Source organism: Thamnophis sirtalis, unplaced genomic scaffold, assembly GCF_051295495.1.
Source record: "Thamnophis sirtalis isolate CommonGarterSnake01/CBP01778 unplaced genomic scaffold, rThaSir2_p1.2 scaffold_13, whole genome shotgun sequence".
In the NCBI taxonomy this organism is placed as follows: domain Eukaryota; kingdom Metazoa; phylum Chordata; class Lepidosauria; order Squamata; family Natricidae; genus Thamnophis; species Thamnophis sirtalis.
Window position 1 is genome coordinate 12,187,064 of NW_028261393.1, and position 22,636 is coordinate 12,209,699.

The window sequence follows — 22,636 nt, forward strand, 5'->3', positions numbered from 1 at the left end:
GAATAATCAAAGGGAGATATACAAAGAAAATTAAGTACATATTAACACATCTGCTAACTACAACTAGAATAGCATTTGCCCTATGCTGGAAACAAAATAATACCCCCTCGGATGAATTAGTGATAAAAAAAACTTTGGATTGTGCAGAGATGGACAAATTAACACTGAAATTAAAAGATAAAGAAGAGTCGGAATATTATGAAATTTGGAACAATTGGTACAAATGGCTGCAAAACAAGAATAAAATTAATTAAGCCAAAAAACTATATATAAATATATATAGAACTCTGTATAAAGGTGTGTAAATATAGAAGCGAAATATTATATACATGTACAGGTATGATGACATAACAATGTTGATGTAATGACTGTAAGGTGTTGTAGAAGGGAAAAAATAATAATAAAAAATCTGCTATTAAAAAAAAAAAGAAGTACAAGTGTTGCAAGACTTGCGAGGGTTATAACATGAACATGTAAAAGAAAGTGTAAAAAGCGTTTCGGTTTAATCAACCTCTCCACCTCTGTTTACAAACCGCAGAGGAATAAAAAGGCATATAATTAATCCCTTAGAAAATAGGTACATCAATATCTGCCCCATTTGTAAAAAAATAACACCTGGTCCTGAGGATCTCTTCGTCTACTGTAGATGATTTTTTTTTTCATCTGCAATGAAGAAGACAGCTTCTACAAATAAAAATGCGATTACCATATTTTTTGGAGTATAAGACGCTCTGAAGTATAAGACTCACATAGCTTTTGGGGAGGAAAACAAGGGAAAAATATCTGCCTCTGCTTCCCAGCAATTTGCCTCCGTGCAACAAACAGTACAGGCAATATACACTGTTTGTAGTGTTACATTTCAGACGATACTTGTACAGATGCTGTTAAAATTGATGTGCTTTCTGGAAGTATAGTTATTCTCTGCTATTTAAAAGAAGATTCAAGCGTACTGGGCCTCTTCAGATCAAGCATTTATTTTTAAAAATAAATGTTAAGCTGTCTAGAACAATAATAAAGGAGTCTTTAAAAAAATAAGTCCAATAATTTGAACATTCTATAGGCATTTATAGTTATTGACTTACCTCCTAGCAGAAAACAGCCTGATTAGAACAATTGGGCCATGTGGAGCAAACAGCAAGTTTCAATTTCAATTTCTCCCCCTTTTGCTGCAAGGAGGAAAATTGCTGAGAGGCAGAGGCCAAAGGGTTGGGTGGGTGGGGTTGTATTCAGTGTATAAGACCACCCAAATTTTCATCCTCTTTTAGGCGTCTTATACTCTGAGAAATACGGTAGCCACTTTTAAGAGATGAGCAAATTGTCACTGAAGCGTTAAGTAAAAATTGTGAGGGTTTATAGAAGACCTGAGCCTCATAAGGTTTTCATTGAGCTATATCCTGGACAGCTATTCCTATAAAGCCCAGTCACGTATTTACCCAGTGAAATATCTCCTTCAAAACATGCAGAAATATGCATATATCTACTTCTTAAACTTAAATAGCTTCCATGTTTTGTAAAGGAGGTGCAAGTAACATCACCAATATAAAGGAGGAAATCTAGGAATGCAAAGAACCAGCTGATTTGTCTGATAAATGCTCAAAATATGAAAAAATAATCTAGTATGCAGTTTCTTTTCACAATAGAACTACAGAATAACAGAGTTGGAAGGGACCTTGGAGGTCTTCTAGTCCAACCCCCTGCTCAGGCAAGAAAACCCTACACCATTTCAGACAAGTGGTTATCCAATCTCGTCTTAAAAACATCCAGTGATGGAGCATCCACAACTTCTGGAGCCAAATCTTTTCACTGGTTAATAGTTCTAATTGTTCTCCTTAGTGCTAGCTTGGTTCCCGCTTTGATTAGTTTCCATCCATTGCTACTTGTCCTGCCTTCAGGTGTTTTGGAGAATAGGTTGAACCCACCCCCCCTTCTCTGACTTTTAATGTTCAAAAGACAAAAATAACCCTACACAATGACCACAATTGTACTTGAAGCAGTCCCCATTTCAGCTGGAGTAGCACCCTGGTTATTTATTTATTTATTTATTTATTTATTAGACTTATATACCGCTTCATAGGGCTTTCAGTCCTCTCTAAGCGGTTTACAGATTTTTAGCAAATTGAGTCAGCAAATTGCCCCCACAGTCTGGTTATTTATTTATTTATTTATTTATTTATCTATCATCTATCTATCTATCTATCTATCTATCTATCATCTATCTATCTATCTATCTATCTATCTATCTATCATCTATCTATCTATCATCTATCTATCTATCTATCTATCTATCTATTTATTTATTAGACATATACCGCTTCATAGGGCTTTCAGTCCTCTCTAAGCGGTTTACAGATTTTTAGCAAATTGAGTCAGCAAATTGCCCCCACAGTCTGGGTCCTCATTTCACCCACCTTGGAAGGATGGAAGGCTGAGTCAACCTTGAGCCGGTGAGATTTGAACCGCTGAACTACAGATAACAGTCAGCTGAAGTGCCCTGCAGTACTGCACCCTAACCACTGCGCCACCTCGGCTCCTGTAATCTGTAGACAGCATTTTTTCAAGTCTTCCATCAGTCCATTCAGGAATAAGAAATGCTTCATATTAAGGATAAAGCAATACTGCACACACACACACACACACACACACAAACACAGATTCCAAAAAAATTACTACAGGTTCTGCGGGTGTGGCTTTGTGGGCGTAGCAGAGGAAGGATACTGCAAAATCCCCATTTCCTCCCCCACCCCATTAACCTGCTTTCCAGCTCCCTTCTCCTGTTCAGGGCAACAAAAGAAGATCAGCTGAGAGGTAGTCGGGGCATGGCCAGCCTGTTTGCCGGTTCTCCGAACTACTCAAAATTTCCACTACTGGTTCTCCAGAACCTGTCAGAAATGGCTGAATACCACCTCTGATATACACACAGACACACACACACACATATGTATGTATATATTTACATATGAAATTGCTGCTCTTCAGAGAGAGAAACGAGGCCTATCCAGCTTGTTAACTCCTCAGCTACGTGGCCACCTGAGAAATCTTTTAAAAAATAATGTGCCAACATACATTTTATATATTGGTTAAGCAAATGTATATGGCTGCCTGATTCGTATTAACACAGCTTTGTTTATTCAGCAGAACTATGGCAAAACCTTTGTTTCTTGGAGTGGAGGATTTGCCTGACTCCAATTTCAATAGTGTTTCTGCAATGAATCAGAGACACTAAAAAGATGTGATCAGTTAGAACCAGGGCAGGCAGCCAGGCCAAAAAGCCCTAAGGCAGACCGACAAAACTTGGCATTTACTCAGAGTAATATATAGTCCTTTCGAGCCAATAGCATTCAGCCAATTTAAACAGGAAGTGGAACGCTGCTGGTGCAAAAGCAAAAACCAGGAAACTGGGAGGGTGGGTGGGTGGGTGGAAGGGAGGGTCACAGGTCCAGAATGTGTAGTGCCTTCAAAAGAAGAAGGGTAGAACTTAGTCAACACTAGATATCACTTCTCCAACAGATAACAGCTCTCTGAACTAGCTCATGTCATTTGCTAAAAGGTAAAGGTTCCCCTCACACATATATGCTAGTCATTCCCGACTCTAGGGGAGCGGTGTTCATTTCCGTTTCAAAGCCAAAGAGCGCTGTCCGAAGACGTCTCTGTGGTCATGTGGCCGCCATGACTCAACGCCAAAGGTGCACGGAACCTTCCCACCAAAGGTGGTTCCTATTTTCCTACTTCCATTTTTTAACGTGCTTTTGAACTGCTAGGTTGGCAGAAGCTGGGACAAGGAGTAGGAACTCACTCTAGGGATTCGAATCGCCCAACTGCCGACCTTTCTGATCGTCAACCTCAGCATCTTAGCCACTGAGGCACCGCGTCCCGCATTTGCTAAACGGTACCAATTTGTTTCCCCCCCCTCCCAAAATGAGCCCAGCATCCACTACAATAAACATGGACAGAATGACACAGAATAATTCCAACTCAAAACAACCAAACAAGAGATTTCCTCTCAAGAACCGAACCATTACTTTGGATGTTTTTCCGTAGCTCCTAGATGAATTCTTGGCTGCCTATTTTACTTATTATTCTCTAGGGAAACAGACAGAAGCCATAGGAGAGTTAACCAATGGTTCATTAACTCCAATTCCCAGAGCACAGTTTGCATTCTGTTGCTTAGACAACAGATAGGTTACCAAGATTCCATCCTTGGATCTAGTCTTTCTTAAAGGGCTATCTGATCTTGAAGGAAGTGTTTTTTTTTTTTAAATGACACAGCTTGCAAACAACATCCAATCTATTTTGACAACTTAAATTCAAGGGCATGTGTAATGCATTCTTTTTTTAAGCCCACAGATCTTCATTTAATGCATTCAAAAGACAATCAAGAGGCTTCATCTGAATCCATTAATTCTTCTAGGAACTTTTTTTGGGGGGGGGGGGTCTTCTCACAGAGGGAGTAACCTTGGCATGCAAATCCAAAAGCCTTTTAGAGAGATTCCAACTCTCGAAAAGTTGCTGCGACGTAATTTTTCATTTGCTGGTTTTTTCCATGTAAAAGTTTTAGTTTTTTTTTTTTACAGATAAAAAATGGCCAAGAGAATTTTAAAAAGGTAAAACATACAGGAGGTAAAAGTACAGGAGATTTAAAAACCTGTAAGTCGCTACCATTTTCCTTATCATTAATTAGGAATAATTGAATGTGTTACGTTAAGGAACTCAAAAAATCAAAAGTTCAAAAGTTAACGTAGTATGACTCACCAAATCTTTTGCTGATAAACACACTCAGCTGCAATTTTTAATGTAATAGGAGAAAGTATAAACATATGATTATAGTGTAAATAATAGATTCCCTTCCTATTTGTATTTGATACGATTTGATTATAACAGTTGAATCCTACCATTTCATATACCGCATGCTCTCAAGTTACAACCTACTCATTCTCTTAAAACATGAGGTCGTGGTGCCCGTTTTGGGCTCACGTAATTTTTATTGTACAACATAATTCATTTCACCTTTCATTCTACCAAATCCTTTTCAGTGGTCTCCAATCTTGGCAACTTTAAGACTTCTGGATTTCAGCTTTGCTGGCTGAGGAACTCTGGGAGTTGAAGTCCACAGGTCTTAAAGTTGCCAAGGTTGGAGACCACTGCTTTAGATAATTGATAGGAAACTATCTTAGAGATCATCTGATTTAGCATCCCTTTTTAATCCATTTAAGTTGTGGCTGCCCCAACATTGGAGGTTTTTAAGAAGCGATTGGACAACTCTTCATCTGAAATGGTATATGGTTTCCTGCATAAACAGGAGTGGATGGGTGGAGTAGAAGACCTCCAAAGTCCCTTCCAATTCCGTTATTCTGTTCATACAAGAGCTGAATGTAATGGCGTTCTAGCCTTTATTTAAATAGCTCTAAAGAAAGGAACATCCCTCTCAAATTTCCAGAGATCACCTCCTGTCAACCAATTTCTGTTAGTTCCCCCCCCCTTAAATTTTAGTTAAAAAACTGCTTTCCTTCCATTTCTGTCTCCTGGGCTCTAGTCCTAAAGGCCCAGTAATGAAACACATTTTTGTTTGTGTACCTGAAGAAAGAACTGTTGCAATCTGCACAGAAGGAAAAAAAAAGTGCAATAAATCTGAGTTAGCTATTAAAAAGTATATGTATGGACAAGCAAAGCTAAGTTTTGTCCACCCTGATTCAGAGATAAGAAGCTACACAGAAAATGATTAACCAAGCTGATCCAAGTGTTGAAATGTGTTTTATATGGGGAACACTAAAACAAAGTGTATTGCTTTTCCTTGGAAAAAGGGAATAAGATAGTGGCATGAAAATATTGTATTTATCATTGAAGGAAGCTAGAGAGAACTTTTTGTTACTATAATAACCATTCAGAATCTCCCAATGAAAAGGAGTCAGTTATAGATGCAAAAGAAACTACCTATGTATTTCTCCATGCAATGCACAAGCTATCCAATGCAATTTGCTTATCATCAGGAATGGCAATGGCCACAGACTTTGGTAACTTTCAAAGGTAATCAGGCGAACGAACAGAAAAAAAAACTGAAATTAATGGAGCAAAACTCATCTGCTGCCATGGCCACCACCACAGAACACTAAGTCTATGTTCAGAGTTTACCTTTTTTTTTTTTAAATTAATTACTGAATTTACACCCTGCCTTTCTGTTCAAAAATAAACCTTATGGCAGTTTGCTGCCATTAAAAGCAGGTGGAGTGTAAAATTATTCCAATAAAATCGGTCATTAAAATTCAAGTGTTGGGGGAAAACAACCAGAGGAAAACACCACGTTGCTTCTGAACTTTGGACTATCGTACTTACAGCTTTTGAAAAGTTTGCTAGTCTGGAGTTCAGAAGCAAGATGTACACTTCTGTGTTTTTCTTCCCCAACAAGGAGAAAAATCTGATTCTAATAAGGAGAGTCAGACTTGATTTGCATTTGGATGGGAGATTAAATGCTATCTCAAAATCCAGGACTGGATCTTAGTTTGGTAAATGCAAAAAAAAAGAGAAAAAAACCTGCATTAGAAAGAAGCCAATGGCAAATAGCAGCTTTTCTGCTGTTCCCAGTATCAAGGACCTACCCAGGAATTACAGGTAGTCCTTGACTTACAACCACAATTGAGCTAAACATTTTGTTGCTAAGCAAGATATTCAGTAAGCTAGTTTTGCCCCGTTTTAAGACCTCTCTTGACACAGCTGTTAAAGTGAACCACCATTGTTGTTAAGTTAGTTGCACAGTTGTTAAGTGAATCTGGTCGAAAAAGGGAATCACACAATCCCAGGACACTGCAAACGTCGTAAGTATGAACAGGTTGCCAAGCATCCAAATTCTGATCATGTAACCATGGGGATGCCACTACGGTTGTGTGAAAAATGGTCACAACTCACTTTTCCAATGCCGTCGTAACTTCACACGGTTACTAAATGAACTGTTGTAAGTCGAGGACTACCTATAATCCAATGATTCTCAACCTTTTCTTCACCATGGACCCCCTTTAAATATGTTTTGTAGCCACAGACCATGGCCACAAACCCACAAGACTTAACTTGAGATTTAAATCATAGCAGGCTCCAAGATCACCGCAGAGGGGGACTGCAGCCAAGAAATTAACAGACACTTGCTCCTGGGGAGGAAAGCGATGGCAAATCTAGGCAGCAGACTAAAAAGCAGAGACATCACCCTGCCAATAAAAGGGAGTATAGTCAAGGCTATGGTTTTCCCAGTTGCAATGTATGGCTGTGAAAGTTGGACCAAAAGGAAGGCTGAGCGCCAAAGAATGGAGGCCTTTGAACTATGGTGTTGGAGAAGACTCCTGCGAGTTCCCTGGACTGCAAGGCGATCCAACCGGTCAGTCTTGGGGAGATCAACCCCGACTGTTCTTTAGAAGGCCAGATCCTGAAGATGAAACTCAAATACTTTGGCCACCTAACGAGAAGAGAGGACTCACTGGAGAAGAGCCTCATGCCGGGAATGATGAAGGGCAAAAGAAGAAGGGGATGACAGAGAGTGAGGTGGCTGGATGGAATCATTGAAGCAGTCGGCGTGAGCTTCAATGGACTCCAGAGGACAGTAGAGGGCAGGAAGGCCTGGAGGGACGTTGTCCATGGGGTCGGTCGGGATGAGTCGGACACGACTTCGCAACTAAAACCAACAACATTCTTCAAACCTCCCCAGGGGTCCACAGACACCATAGGTGGGGAACCAGTGAAGTAATCAATTAAGTCCAGTTCCTGAAATGTTTGCCCTTTTCTGGATTTGACGTCACCCTTAAGAGGATACTTTAGAAGAAGCAAAAGCAGGGAAATTACTTTCCAAGACTTCAGGAGAAGGTAAGAAACAGGAATATTATTCTCTCCCCATCCCTGACATTTTCTTTTTGCTATTGTTTCATCACTTTTTTTTTTGGAGTCTGGTTGGGTTGAAGGTTAGGAAGCCTGATGGATCAGACAAAAAAAAACCCAAAACACTTTTCAAGCCCAACAGCTGAAGCCATCATGCTATTTTATTTATAAAGCATCTAAAATTATGAGGTGCTGAACAGTAAAATGGAGAGTTCTCTGCCCACAGACTCAAGTCTAAAATTAACCAACATCTTTCCTTCTTACAATGAAACAAAAGGAGGGGGGAATGTAGAGAAACAAAAGGAAAGACTGAAAAATCTTTGCAAAACCACCTCTTTGCTCATCTCTAGTAAAATCCATTTCTCGATACCTATATAGCTGTTCACTGGAATACAGGTATTGTTCTGACCGAGGCTTCCCAAGAGCATGAAGCAAACTCCTGGTCCCGACAAAAACTCCTTTTATTAATTTACTGTTAATTCTTCTCATTCAATCCAACAAAGTCTTTCAAGGGAAGATTTAAAGTCACAGACCTTATCTGGCTTGGAGAGCTGCCAGGCCGATATCTGCAGAACTTGGCAAGGAGTCTCGGAAAGTCACAAACCAATTAAGCGAACTAATTGTTTCCTGCAAACTCCACTCCCCTTTTGCTCCTCTTTTATTTCCTCTGGGAGAGGCCATTGATCGTCCACCTGTGGCCTTACTCCCAAGTCAACCCCTGTTCTTTAGTTCCCTTCCTCTGGCAACTCTGTGCATGTGCACAGTGGGAACAGGCTCCAGCTGTTCATCTGCCTCACTAATGTCTGACTCTGAAGGCAGCTGATAACTGTCAGACGGCCCTGGCCCCCTCTCTGCCTCCGACACAGAGCCCTCATCAGAGCCTTCCCCAGACTCCAGGACTGGCCCATTTTCCTCCCCAACCTCTTCAATCTCCAAATCTGCTGCCTGCTCTGCTGGCACGCCACAACAGGTAATCCTTGATTTAGGATTACACAATTGAGACCAGAAAATTCATCGGCAAGGATTCCGGTTGTTAAGCAAGACATCACATGAAATTGGATCCGATTTTATAATAGTTTTGCTGTGGACAATTAAACAAGGCATCACGGGATAGCAATTTATGAGCTTCCCTGCTCTCTTCTCCATTGGCCCAACTAGGAAAGCCACAAATGGCAATCACGTGATCCCGGGAATGCTCCCACTGTCATTATAAATGCGACCACTTGCAGGTGCCTTGATTGCGATCAAATTACTGCAGGGAGACTGTAAACAGTCATAAGTGGTAAGACTGGTCCGACATCATTATTTAGCAATAGCAGTTAGACTTATAGCAGTTAGACTTATATACCGCTTCATAGGGCTTTCAGCCCTCTCTAAGCGGTTTACAGAGTCAGCATATTTATTTATATTTATTTCAGCCTCGCTGAAATTTCAAATGTTTTGCTAAATGAGTGGTCGTAAATTGCGGATTATCTGTTTTTACCATAATGATAACAGTTTATTTGCAAAACTCACAATGACATGGAAACCCCATTCTAGGATATACACACTTCTACTTAGAATTATAAAATAAACTGCTGTAGTGCAAGCCATGATCCAATTGGAATATCACTGCCTTAGGGATGTATAAGGTTTGTGTTGGATGAGAGTCCTAGGCCTGGACTACACCAGGAGTGGGTTCCTGCCAGTTCTAACCTCTTCTATAGAAGAGGTTCCACAAATCTACAGTGCCCTTTAGAACCGGTTCCAGCTCCCTCCCCCCGCCCATCCGAACATCAAGATGAAGAGCAAGAAGAGGAATTCTGGGAGTTGAAGTCCACAAGTCTTAAAGCTGTCAAGTTTGAACACCCCTGGGGTTATTTTTTTCTAAAGGATTAGGGGTGCAAAGGTCTTGTAACTTGACAGCTTTAAGGCTTATGTGCTTCAAATGCCAGAGTTTCTGAGCCAACATTTTGGTTGCTAAGCAAGAGCGTTGTTAAGTGAGTTTCACCACATTTTACAAGTTGGCCACACCCACCCAGTCACATGGTTGGCAAGCCACTCCCAACCAGTCACATGGCCGGCAAGTCACTCCCACCCAGTCACATGGCCAGCAAGCCACTCCCACAAAGCAGGCCATACCTACAGAAGAGGTTCTAAAAAAATTTGAAACCCACCACTGGGTTGGGACTACAGCCATACAGACAAAAATTGCCCAAGCCTCTGGGGAATTAATTTGTATGTTGTTCAGAAAAGCTCCATCCAGAAGCCAATATTTAGGATTGGCAGACAAAAGGAATATCCGAACATTATGGAATGCATGTAAAGAATGTTGTACCTTACAAACTGCCAACTGATAGTTAGAACTGCAGAAAAAACAACTGCAACCAGCCTGCCTTCCACTGTGGACTTACTCACTGCAGGAGCCAGAAAGAGGGATGAGAAAATGTCTACACATCCCCTAACATCCTGGACATAAACCGTTTCAACTCTTCCCCCTCCGGATGCAGCTACAGGGCATTGCATACCAAAACTGCTAGACACAAGAGACAGGTTTTCCCCCATGCCATCACTCTGCTAAACACCTAATTCCCATAGCCGTCTTATGCCTAAGAATATTTACCTACAGTATATAGTAGGGAGTAATTTGATTATCCTTCTCATCTTTCCTATTACCTTCTCCTATTGGTAACTTATGATTGTATTACCTTGTTCTTTGTGTGTACTTTGAGAGGTTAAGCACCGGAGACAAATTCCTTGCGTTTCCAATCACATTTGGCCAATAAAGAATTCTAATGCAGTGGTTAGAATGCAGTATTGCAGGCAAAGTCTGCTGACTGCTAGCTGTTCAATCCCGACCCGATCAAGGTTGATCCTGCTAGCAGTTCGATCCTGACCCTCTCAGCCTTCCATCCTTCCGAGGTCGGTGAAATGAGAATCCACATTATTGGGGGCAATATGCTGACTCTGTAAACTGCTTAAGAGACTGCTGTGAAACACTATGAAGCAATATATATGTCTATGTGCTATTGCTATCTATTCTATTCACAAAAGGAATGGCAATCTGCAACCTCTAATAATATACAAATGAAGGCTCACAAGAAAAAAAATCTAATTTCTTGTACCTTACAGCATAGAATTTCAGTCTTGAAAAGTACTAAACATTCAAGTTCAAAACATACTGTAAGAAAAATCGAGATGGTCTCTGCTGAGAACCTCCAAGATAAAGCAAGGAAAAGATGTATTCATTTAAGGATTTGAATGAGCCAAAAAAGCTCTTCAATTATGAAGAACATTTATATAATCTGGAAATCTTGCTTAGGTAGAAGATAAAAGGTTACAATCTCTCTTATATTAGCAGCAACTGGACGTCTCATTATGCAAGTTTTGTGTATTACCTAGAATTGTGGAATAGGCAACAATTGTTTTGGTGATCGAACATGTAAAATCCAAAAGAAGCCACCCTTTATTATGATTCTGCATGACATATAAATGCTTTCACACACTTTCTATACCAGACTTGCCAACCTAGGGGTTTCAACTTCCATATGGAAAGGCCCTTCCATTTATGGTGGCTTCAATAACTACCTTTTCACAGCAAATATGTTTCCAGTGGATGGAAGAGGTACCCTAAAATATGAGTCCTACCTGTGCAAAAGTTAAGATGCAAGCTTTTCATAGTATTTGAGGTAAGGGTCAATGATTTCCCTTCAATTGGAAAGGAAAAATCGAAGTCCTAGGGAGCTCCAAATGCAGCTTTCATGTTTATAAACCCTGGTTGGATTCATATATTAAAATATGACTTGTCCGTTTGTGGCATGTCATTAATGCTGCCAGCAAGAACAGTTTCGTATCTGTTTAATATGTAATTTAGTATCTAAAATTTTTTTTCCATACATCTAGCCACTTAGGTTAAATCAATAGGGTGGCCTTCTGCTATCTGGGAAGCCTTCAAACATAAGGCATTAATTAATTTGATTGTCCTGCCTTTATTACTTTGCCTTTCTCTTCCTCTTTTCCACACCACAATCCTGGGTGGTGGTTTGGGCTGAGAGTGACTGGACCCATATCAGTAAGATAGCCTTCATGCCAAAGATAAGACTAAAACTCACCCATCTCCTAATTTCTAGGCCAGCACCTTTAACACACCACCAGCCTGGCTTTGTTTTTAATTCCCCATCCATAACAACCACAGCAAAAGAATTCGGAAAGATGAAATCTGTACAACTAAAAGAGGCCGGGTGTAGGGAAAGCTGGGCGAACATATTGTGTGAATGCGGATTAGTAAGCCCAAAGGAAGTTCATGCCACTCTCTCTCCCTCTTTTCTAGCCCTGCCATTTGTGAACACATCAAAGATGTCAAATTGTGGTTTCCTTTTAAAATTTTCTCTAGGTTTACAAGTAGAGGAGGAGGAGGAGAAAACAATGCCACCACATCTACCCACCCCACCTGCATTGTACAGAAATGTACACATGTCCCCATCGCATAATAAACGAAGAGAGAAACCTAACAACTTTGATCAATTTCTTCCTCTTAGGATTGGCAGCAACATTTTTTCTTCTTCTTCTACTGCTACTGATTTTTCTTTCTTTCTTTCCTTCTTTAAAAGGAGAGAACCCACGTGTCCCCACATCACTAGATTCTCCCCCCCCCCTTCCATATATGTTATTATTATTATTATCTCTCTCTCTCTTCCTTAATTGGGAAAGTAGCCCATTTCCCCAAAGTCCAATTCTTCCTCCAGCCAAAACATCTGACATAGGTTCACTTAAGGGGGGGGGGAGGAAGAGGGCAGGAAATGAATACTTGCGAGGGGGGAATCATCAACCCACCCACCCCCTTTTAATTCCCATTACCCAACTCCCCTCCTTCTCTTCTGACTTGTGGGGTGGGGGGAATAAAAGGGCGCCTGGACCTCCTACTCTTTTGGGTGGGGGAGACACGGCTTGAGGGGGAAGGCGGAGAGAAGCCGAAAGGAACCCATCACCTTCCCAACGCGCGTCGGCGGGTTCTCACGACAACACGGCCAGAAACCGGACACGCGTGTCTGGAGCTGCTCGTGCGAACCCAGCGCGGCGATCGATCGCTTGATTGAGTGGGTGGGTGGGTGGGCGACTGTGGCGACTCCTGCCCAGCCTGTTGCACGGGAGCACCCCAGTCGGGGTGGGGAATCCCGAGGAAAGTCGAAGCCCTTCCGAAGAACCCCCATCCCTCCATACGCCACAAGCTGAGAAGAGACCAGCTCCTTCCGACGCTCCGGGGGTTTCCTCTCGAGGAAGCCCAGCACTTACAGCCGGGGCGATGCTTCCCCTCGGGAAGATCCGCCGCTCGCTCGCTGCCTTCCGGGGCTGCCGCTGCTGGGTCCTCGTCCTCCGCCGCCACAGCCGCCGCTCCCGCGATCGTCGATGGACTGAGGGCGCCCCTCCCGAACGCGGTCTAAGAGGCGACGCGCTGGAAGCAAAGAGAAGGCGAGGCGGCGCCGGAGCAACGGAGGTCCTCATGACCCGCCCCCTCTCACTCCCCTCCCTCCGCCTCCGAGCACAAGACGGTCCTCAACTCGAACGCCTCGGCCAATCGCCTCCCGAGGCGAGAAAAAGGGGCGGGCCGAGCGCGAGGTGGGCGGAGGCGCAGCCCGAGCCGGCCAATCGGAACGCGGACGCTCTCGACGTCGTTGGGCGCCGAGTGGTGGCAAATTCACAAAACCCCGGGAAAGTGGGCGGGGCCGCAGGCCTGGGTGGGAGGGGGGAGCGAGCAGGAGCCGGAGAAAGCAAAACGGGGTTAGCTTAGTTCAGAGGTCTTCAAACTTGGCCACTTTAAGACTTGTGGACTTCGAAGCTCTGCTGGCTGGGGAATTCTGGGAGTTGAAGTCCACAAGTCTTAAAGTGGCCAAGTTTGGGGACCCCTGGTTTAGTTAGTGCCTGCATTCCTCTGCCCTGGTGACAGTAGTTTAACTGTGGTTTGTTGGCCGAGCAATGGGCTGAAATCAAGCCTTCCCCCCAAAAAATCTTGATTTACTCGCTTCAGTGAATGGGTTTGTCCGTCTGTTCAAAGGGGTCAGTCAGTGTGGAATCCTGGGTGCTGTGTGAGATGTATTTCTTTGCCTGCATCCTCTTGAAAACCTTTGGGTTTCCTTGCAGACATTTCATTACCCGAGTAGGTAACATCACTGATGTTGTTACCTAGTCAGGTAATGAAATGTCTACAAGCAATCGGCAGCGCACCACGGACTCTACAGCTCAATCTAGAGTATTGTCCACTCCTCTGCTCACATTAGAATTCCTTATGCCACCAGGCTCAAACTTTTGGCCTTGGACAATCTGGAACTGCACCGCCTGCGATTGGACCTAAGCATAGTACACAGAAATTGTCTGCTACAACGTCCTACCTGTCAACGACTACTTCAGCTTCAACCACAGCAATACAAGGGCAAACAATTGATACAAACTCAAGGTAAACCGCTCCAAACTCGATTGCAGAAAATATGACTTCAGCAACAGAGTGGTCTAAGAAGTCCGTAAGGGTAAATGCATAAGCACACCAGCGTGCCTACCATCCCTGTCCTACTGTCCCCATTTACTTGTATTCATTTCCTTTGTCCATGTTCATACCTGCACAGGTTTGACAAACTACCGGTAATAGATAAATAAACGTACATTCTTTTCTATTAGTCCAGAAATTTTCTGAACAAAGCCAGCAGGAAGTTGTGAGGTTAGTTTAGGGCTTAGCACATTGCGCAAACCCCTGGAAAATGGATTAATAAATAAAACATGTGGTTAACCTGTGCATAGGTTGTGCAAACACTATACGTTGGAGGACCTCAAGATTCGAATATTACTCAAAGCAGACTCTGTGCCAATTTTCCACACCGGATCTAAAAAAAAAAAAAACCCCAAGCAATGCAGGTAGTCCTCACTTACAACCACAAGTGAGCCCAAAATTTCTGTTAAGTGAGACATTTAAATGAGTGTCGCCCTCATTTTATGATGTTTCTTGCCACAGTTGTTAAATGGATTACTATAGTTGTTAATGTGGTTGTGAACTGAATCAGGCTTTCCCATTGACGTTGCTTGTCAGAAGGTTGCAAAAGGTGATTGCATAACCCTGGGACACCGCAACATGACATCTCATCATAAATGAGAGCCAGAAGAGCCGAGGTGGCGCAGTGGTTAAATGCAGCACTGCAGGCTACTTCAGCTGACTGCAGTTCTGCAGTTCGGCTGTTCAAATCTCACCGGCTCAGGGTTGACTCAGCCTCCCATCCTTCCGAGGTGGGTAAAATGAGGACCCGGATTGTTGTTGGGGGCAATATGCTGACTCTGTAAACCGCTTAGAGAGGGCTGAAAGCCCTATGAAGCAGTATATAAGTCTAACTGCTATTGCTATTGGTAGTTGCCAAGCCTCTGAATTTTGTGCACGTAACCATGGAGATGCTGCAACAGTCATTAGTATGAAAAATGACCATAAGTTCCTTTTTTTAGCGCCGTTGTAACTTTGAATGGTCACTAAATGAACTGTTGTAAATGGAGCGCTACCTGTACACCCTGGGAATATAAGAAATATTTGGTATTTGGTATTTATTAATATTTGTATGCCGCCCTTTTCCCTGGGGGGACTCAGGGTGGCTCACAGTTCAGGAGGAGAATAATCCTCAGTAAATTACTTCAAATGTTGGAATTCATTGGCTGAATTAATTAATTTTTATCTCACTTTTGTTACTTTTTATAAATAACACAAGGTGGCAAACATATCGTATTCCTTCCTCTGCCTATTTTTATATTTTATATTCCTTCCTCTGCCTATTTTTTTTCCCCCACAACCAAAACCCTGTGAAGTGGCTGTGAGAAAGGAACTGCCCCAAAAGTCATATAGCAGATTTTTATTCTTCATTTGTTTGAGACAGATAGCTTATCCCAATTCTAACCCTCTTGTTAAACCAAACAATCAATGCATAACAATTTCCAATATATCAACATCTTTTGCCTTTTGGTTTCTTAACTATCCGCAAGTTCCATAGCAAGAAAATGACTCTTGCTATCAGTTTTGCTTTGGCTCTGGATAAGAGATGCTATCTACTTTTTTTGCCAAATCTGACCCCAAAGATCACTTGGAACAGGGAGTGACAGTAGCATTCAGAATATCTTCAGGGCTCATTTAAGATGGGATATCGAGTACAAAATCATTTTATCTAGTTAATCCCATTTTTCCTCTAGGGGAGGCCTTCTTCTTCTTGTTCCATATCCGTCACCGAACATTGACATCATGTTGGTGATCCTATTTTTATCAACAGCCGCATGAGTCCCTTAGATTTTGAAGCCATGATCTTCTTCTTCTGCCTGGACCTCCTTTGCCTTCAATCTTTCTTTGGAGGATTAAGTGAAATATGCCATATTTTTCTGGGTGTTGTATGACATGTCCAAAATATTCTAACTTGCTCTTTAATGACTTTCATGATTTCCGTTTGCTTTCCCAGGAGACTTATCACCTTCTCATTTGTGATTTTGTCAACCCAGCTTATACGTAACAACCGTCTGTAAATCCATATTTCAAATGCTTCTAGTCTCTTCAAGTGGCTTTCTGTCAGAGACCAACTCTCCACTCCAGAGGAGGCCTAGGACTCACTATTTCCTGGTTTCTGGGCTAGTGCCTTCACTAATCCACCAAACTGTTTGTTGGCTTCATTAAAAGCCAACACTCCAGAAGACAGGCTTATGATACAGAAGGATCTTGACAAACTTGAACATTGGGCACTATCTAATAAAATGAAATTCAATGGTGAAAAGAGTAAGATTCTACATTTAGACAAGAAAAACGAAATGCACAGGTACAGTATAGGTGGTACCTTGCTCAACAGTAGTAACAGTGAGAGGGATCTTGGAGGACTAGTGGATAACCATTTAAATATGAGCCAGCCATGTGCAGCAGCTGCCAAAAAAGCCAACACAGTTCTAGGCTGCATAAACGGAGGGATAGAATCAAGATCATGTGAAGGGCTAATACCACTTTATAATGCCTTGGTAAGGCCACACTTGGAAAACTGCATTCAGCTTTGGTCGCCACGATGTAGAAAAGATGTGGAGACTCTAGAAAAAGTGCAGAGAAGAGCAACAAAGATGATTAGGGGACTGGAGGCTAAAACATATGAAGAACAGTTGCAGGAGCTGGGTATGTCTAGTTTAAGGAAAAGAAGGATTAGGGGAGACACGATAGCAGTGTTCCAATATCTCAGGAGTTGCCACAAAGAAGAGGAAGTCAAACTATTCTCCAAGGCACCTGAGGGTAGAACAAGAAGCAATGGGTGGAAACTAATCAAGGAGAGAAGCAAGTTAGAACTGAGGAGAAATTTCCTGACAGTTAGAACAATTAATTAGTGGAACAACTTGCCTCCAGAAGTTGTGAATACCCCAACACTGGAAGTCTTTAAGAAGATGTTGGATAGCCATTTGTCTGGAATGGTATAGGGTTTCCTGCTAAGGCAGGGGGTTGGACTAGAAGACTTCCAAATCCCTTCCAACTCTGCTATTGTATTAAAACCCCATTCCATCTATCCAATCCACCAAATTATGGACACAGGATATGTTATGGATCCCTCCAGCAAGGGATCCCTAGTGAAATGGTACAGGTTCTCCTGCTTGAGCAGGCAGCTGCATCAGAAGACCTCCAAGGTTCCTTTTATCTCTATTCTGATTCTTAGTGCATGGCTCAAGAATTCTGGGAGCTGAAATCCACAAGTCATAAAGGGGCTATACTTCCCCACTGATCTAGTGGAATCAAGAAAAAGAACCTTTTCTGTCATGGCTCCCACCTTGTGGAACATCATCCCTGTGGAGATAAGAATGGCCTCCATCTTGATACACTTCCAAAAGGTCCTGAAGACATGGTCTTGCCAGCAGATCTGGAGGATCCCAAGTGGACATAAAAGGTAAAGGTAAAAATTCCCCTCACACATATGTACTAGTTGTTCCCGACTCTAGGGGGCGGTGCTCATCTCCGTTTCAAAGCTGAAGAACCAACACTGTCCAAACACATCTCCGTGGTCATGTTGCCGAAGACGCATAGAGCACTGTTACCTTCCCACCAAAGATGGAGCCTATTTTTCTACTTGCATTTTTACTTGGCTTCGAACTGCTAGGTTAGTAGAAGCTGTGACAAGTAACGGGAGCTCACTCTGTTACGTGGCACTAGGGATTCGACCCGCCGAACTGTCGACCTTTCTGATCGCCAAGCTCAGCGTCTTAGCCACTGAGCCCATCAAATGGTTTGTTGGAATGTTGTCACTGAGGCAGTGGAGGGTACGTATTGATTTTTTTAAATTTGGGGTTTTATTCCTCTAGGCCAGTGGTCCCCAACCTTTTTATCGCCGCGGACCAGTCAGCCTTTGATTTTACCGTGGCCCGCTGAGCGCGCGCAGGGGTGGGGGGGCGTCTTCTGAGCGAGGCGTTTTCTGTAGAGCCGCAGGGAGACTGGGGAGACGTCTGCAGGGTCGCAGGTACACGTCAGCTTTGGGCCACACGTGCGTACCTGCGCGGGGCTCTCTTCCCTGGAGCCTTTGCGCATGGCCCAGGAGCTTTTGCGCACGGCCCAGGAGCCTTTGCGCTGCAGCGATCATGTCCCCCGGCCGCTGCAGCGATCGCGGCCCCCGGCCGCTGCGCGGCCCGGTGCCAGGTACTCCACGGCCCGGCACCGGTCCGCGGACCGGGGGTTGGGGACCACTGCTCTAGGCCGCCTGGAATCACTGTGAGTTAGGCAGACATATGTATTTCTTTAATAAATAAAAAATAAATTTATCCGCCCCCAATGTGTGCATTTAAGTCATCAAGGGCTGTGCTGCTTCCTAATTATTATAATTATTATTAAGCACACCAAGGGACTTAAACTCTGTACGACTTTCAAGATTATTTTTTTTCAAGGGCAGAGCCCATTCTTGTAGTACAAAATGTATTATTCACACAGATAGACTCTTGAGGTGCTGTGCCTTCCCAGCAGATGGTGACAAGTTAGTATATTTATTTTATATTTTTTTGGCTTCAAATGACGTGTGATCAGGATGTGATGGTAAAGGCAAACCTATATAAAACGTAACTCGCATTTTAACAATTTGATTGACGCTACCGGCCTTTGATACAAATAGTTTTATTTCTGTGTAAACATTTTTATGTTTGCGCCATTAGAGGTGGAGTAAACCTTGACAATGTTCTTGATTAAACGGAAATGTTCCTTTCTGCACTACTTAATGTTTAATTAATGATCCAGGATTACCTTGAAGTTGAATGACTTAAGGTTACTTTTTCCACTACTGCAATTCCAGATGAGCCATACCAACCATAAGAAGCATGATGGGTGGCACACATCATTCAAAGCAATAGGGCTGAATTCACAGAGACATTTAACCTGCTTGTGGAATAACCAAGCATAGAATTAATCAATGTTAAGGGACTGTACCAAATTAAAGATTTGTAGCTGATCAGGTTAAACATACCAAGATATTTTCCAAACTGCATATTGTATAATTTTAAATTAATACTTTTAATATGTTAATTATTTTTTCATTTATCTTTTATCTGTAAGTTACCCAGAGTCGCCTTAAAGGGGAGATGGGTGGCATAAATATTTAATAACTAAATAAAACCCACAGATTATATCTTAATTTCTAAGGTATAGTTCAGTTTCTTATAAATGCTAGAAATCACGCTGTCCTCCTTCACCTATCCCCAAAACCTCAGCCTCACCTTGAAAGAGAAGGAAGTTAAAAACAATATATCAAGACTTCCCATCGCCATCTGATCAAAGATAACCACGATGGAATGTTGCAAAACTAGGTCTACAAGTGTTAAGAACATTTTTATAAGTGGTAGAAATTGCCAAAAAACTGTTGGTCTGGAAAGCATGTAGCTCAGTATAATGAACTAATGAACTAAAACCAACTTACAGCACTAGTTACAACAAAACTCATGTGAAATCATTGGGGGGAAATGCTGTATTTAGAAAGAGCATATCAAACACTGAGATCCAGGATCCTTGAGTGAGCCAAGATAGTGATTGTCCACTGGTCAGATGGTTGTTAATTTAGCCCCAAGTTGTCTGTTGAATTTCTGCTACATAACTCTTCCTTCCTAAAGGAGATCAACCCTGGCTGCTCTTTGGAAGGCCAGATCCTGAAGAGGAAACTCAAACATTTTGGCCACCTAATGAGAAGGAAGGACTCACTGGAGAAGAGCCTCGTGCTGGGAAAGATGGAGAGCAAAAGAAGAAAGGGACGACAGAGAATGAGGTGGCTGGATGGAGTCACTGAAGCAGTAGGTGTGAGCTTAAATGGACTCCAGAGGATGGTAGAGGACAGGAAGGCCTGGAGGAACGTGGTCCATGGGGTTGTGATGGGTTGCACATGACTTCACAACAACAACAAACTCTTCCTTCAGTGGACCTCAAAGCTTTTAATCCTCGGATATTCATAAGGACTGCATAGGCTTGGCATGGCATGTTCATAACGGCCTCCCAGAACTGGAAAAGAGAATTTGAAGAGTTTTAAAGGGTGTACAGCTAATCCTCAACTTACAACCATCCGTTTAGTGTCCATTCCAAGTTGCAACAGCACTGAAAAAAGGTGATTTCTGACCATTTTTATGACCATTGCAGCATCCCCATGGTCATGTGATCAAAATTCAGCTGCTTGGTAATTGGTTGATATTGATGTTGGTTATAGTGTGATCCTCTTTTATGATCTTCCAGCAAGCAAAGTCTATGGGAAAGCCAGATTAACAAAGGTGTTACTAACTCAACAACTGCAGTGATTCATGTAACAATTGTGGCAAGAAAGGGCATTAAAATGGCGCAAAACTCACTTAACAACAGCCTTGCTTAGAAATTTTGGGCTCAATTGTGGTCGTGCGTTGAGGACTACTTGCACTGCTTATGTACAATTCTTTTAAAAATATATTTCTTTTTTAAGATTCCCCAGAATGGAAACTTTCGCAAGTTTCGTGGAAGCTCCGGAAAACTTTTTGTTTTTGTTTTCCTTCCTTCCTTCCTTCCTTCCTTCCTTCCTTCCTTCCTTCCTTCCTTCTTTCCGAGATCAAAGTGTCCCGAAGTAGCTAAAGCCCAAGGATAGTTAGAGGTGTAAAGATCTTCTGAAGTTAGAATAAGAGACGTGTTTCCCAGGCCAGAATATCCAGAAGAACAGGAACAAAAGTTCATTGTAAGGAAAGGTCAGAATCATTTTTTTATTTGTTTTACTTAACGGACTGAAGAAACACATAACAGGCTTATGCTAAATTTGGAGGACACTTGCAACACCTGTTTTTTAAATTTTAAAATCAATAAAAGAAAAACAGGAAATATTTAAGGCTATAGGAGTATGTTATGTACATGTGGCACCTTCTGTACAATGCTGACTATTGCAGAACATCACAGAGAGGGAAATGCTCTTGTTTTACCAACAAGGATGTATCGTCAACTAGGATGTACTGAAACACCAGGCAAATATGGCTAATGGCAAGGGACACTGTTAGTTAAGCAATATCATATCTGTATGTTGTCAGCAGCAAGAATGCTTTATGCACAAAAATGGAAAGATACTTTAATTCCCACAATGGCTGAATGGCTAGAAAAACAGAGGGAACGAGCAGTGATAGCTAAATGCACTGCTTTAATCAAAGACAAGAACACATCCAATTTTGTTTCTGTTTGGAAACCACTTCTGGGCTTTATGCTTGGGATGAGGAAAAAATGCAACTTGGGTTTTGCTGATTGGATAAGCTTCTTGCTACAGAAAGGGCTAGCATATAAGGAGTATGTAAAAATAAAATGTTGAGATTGCAATGTTACTATCTTAATGAAATTAATTATCTTAATGAAAGAAAAGATTTGGTCTAGCTTTCTTTCTAAATGGAAACCACTTTTGGACTTCTTGCTCGACGCTGAAATAAATGCTATATTAATTTTGAGATTCTATTATTCAAATTGTTTAAGATTATAGCAATACCAGACAATATTGAATTTTAGATCAAAAGATTGTTTTATATCTGTATTGAAGAAAGTTAGAAATTACTTTTTTTCTTTTCACTTTGTATTTTCCCCTTCCCATTTATTCCTGCTTAATTTCCTTGTTCTATTATATTTAAACTTTTCCAGAAATTTAATAAACCATATTTTAACAATTCTCTTTGCTCTGGAATGTAGCTCTCCTTTTCCAAAACCGCAGTACTTAAAAAAAAACAAAAAACAGAAAAGTTATTTGATCAGAAAGTTTTCTCTGGGCCTCTTTGCGAATGCAGTTGCGAAGAAGACAGGAAATTAAATTCTTTTGACCCCAGGCAAAGAATAATGGAAAAATAACAGGAAGCAGATTTTGCAGCAGAGTCCATCTACATTCCTACATAATGCATCTCTATAACTTAAACGGGACGCGGTGGCTCAGTGGCTAAGATGCTGAACTTGTCGATCAGAATAACAAGAGTGAGCTCCCATTACTTGTCCCAGATTGTGTCAACCAAGCAGTTTGAAAGCACGTAAAAATGCAAGTAGAAAAATAGGAACCTCCTTTGGTGGGAAGGTAACAGCGTTCCATGCATCTTCGGCGTTTAATGCCGGCCACATGACCACAGAGATGTTGTCAGATAGCGCAGGTTCTTCGGCTTTGAAAGGGAGATGAGCACTGCCCTCTAGAGTCGGGAAAAAGTAGCACATATGTGCAAGGGGAACTTTTACCTTTATAGGTTAAACAACCATGACTGGGCAAGTCCTTGAGTGCAAAACAGAGCTAGACAGAGCACAAACATTGGATGTCACAGGGGTCTCTGGAACTTGCCC

General features: G+C 42.0%; 1 protein-coding gene across 1 annotated transcript in view; it reads right to left on the reverse strand.

Moving 5' to 3' along the window:
- LOC106544528 (beta-1,4-galactosyltransferase 3) overlaps window positions 1-13,279 on the reverse strand; it is a 33,015-nt gene extending 19,736 nt beyond the window's left edge. Inside the window, exon 1 of the mRNA XM_087728416.1 lies at window positions 13,123-13,279. The gene's annotated coding sequence lies outside the window, so the exon portion shown is untranslated. The remainder of the gene's footprint in view (window positions 1-13,122) is intronic.
- Window positions 13,280-22,636: the final 9,357 nt, after the last annotated feature.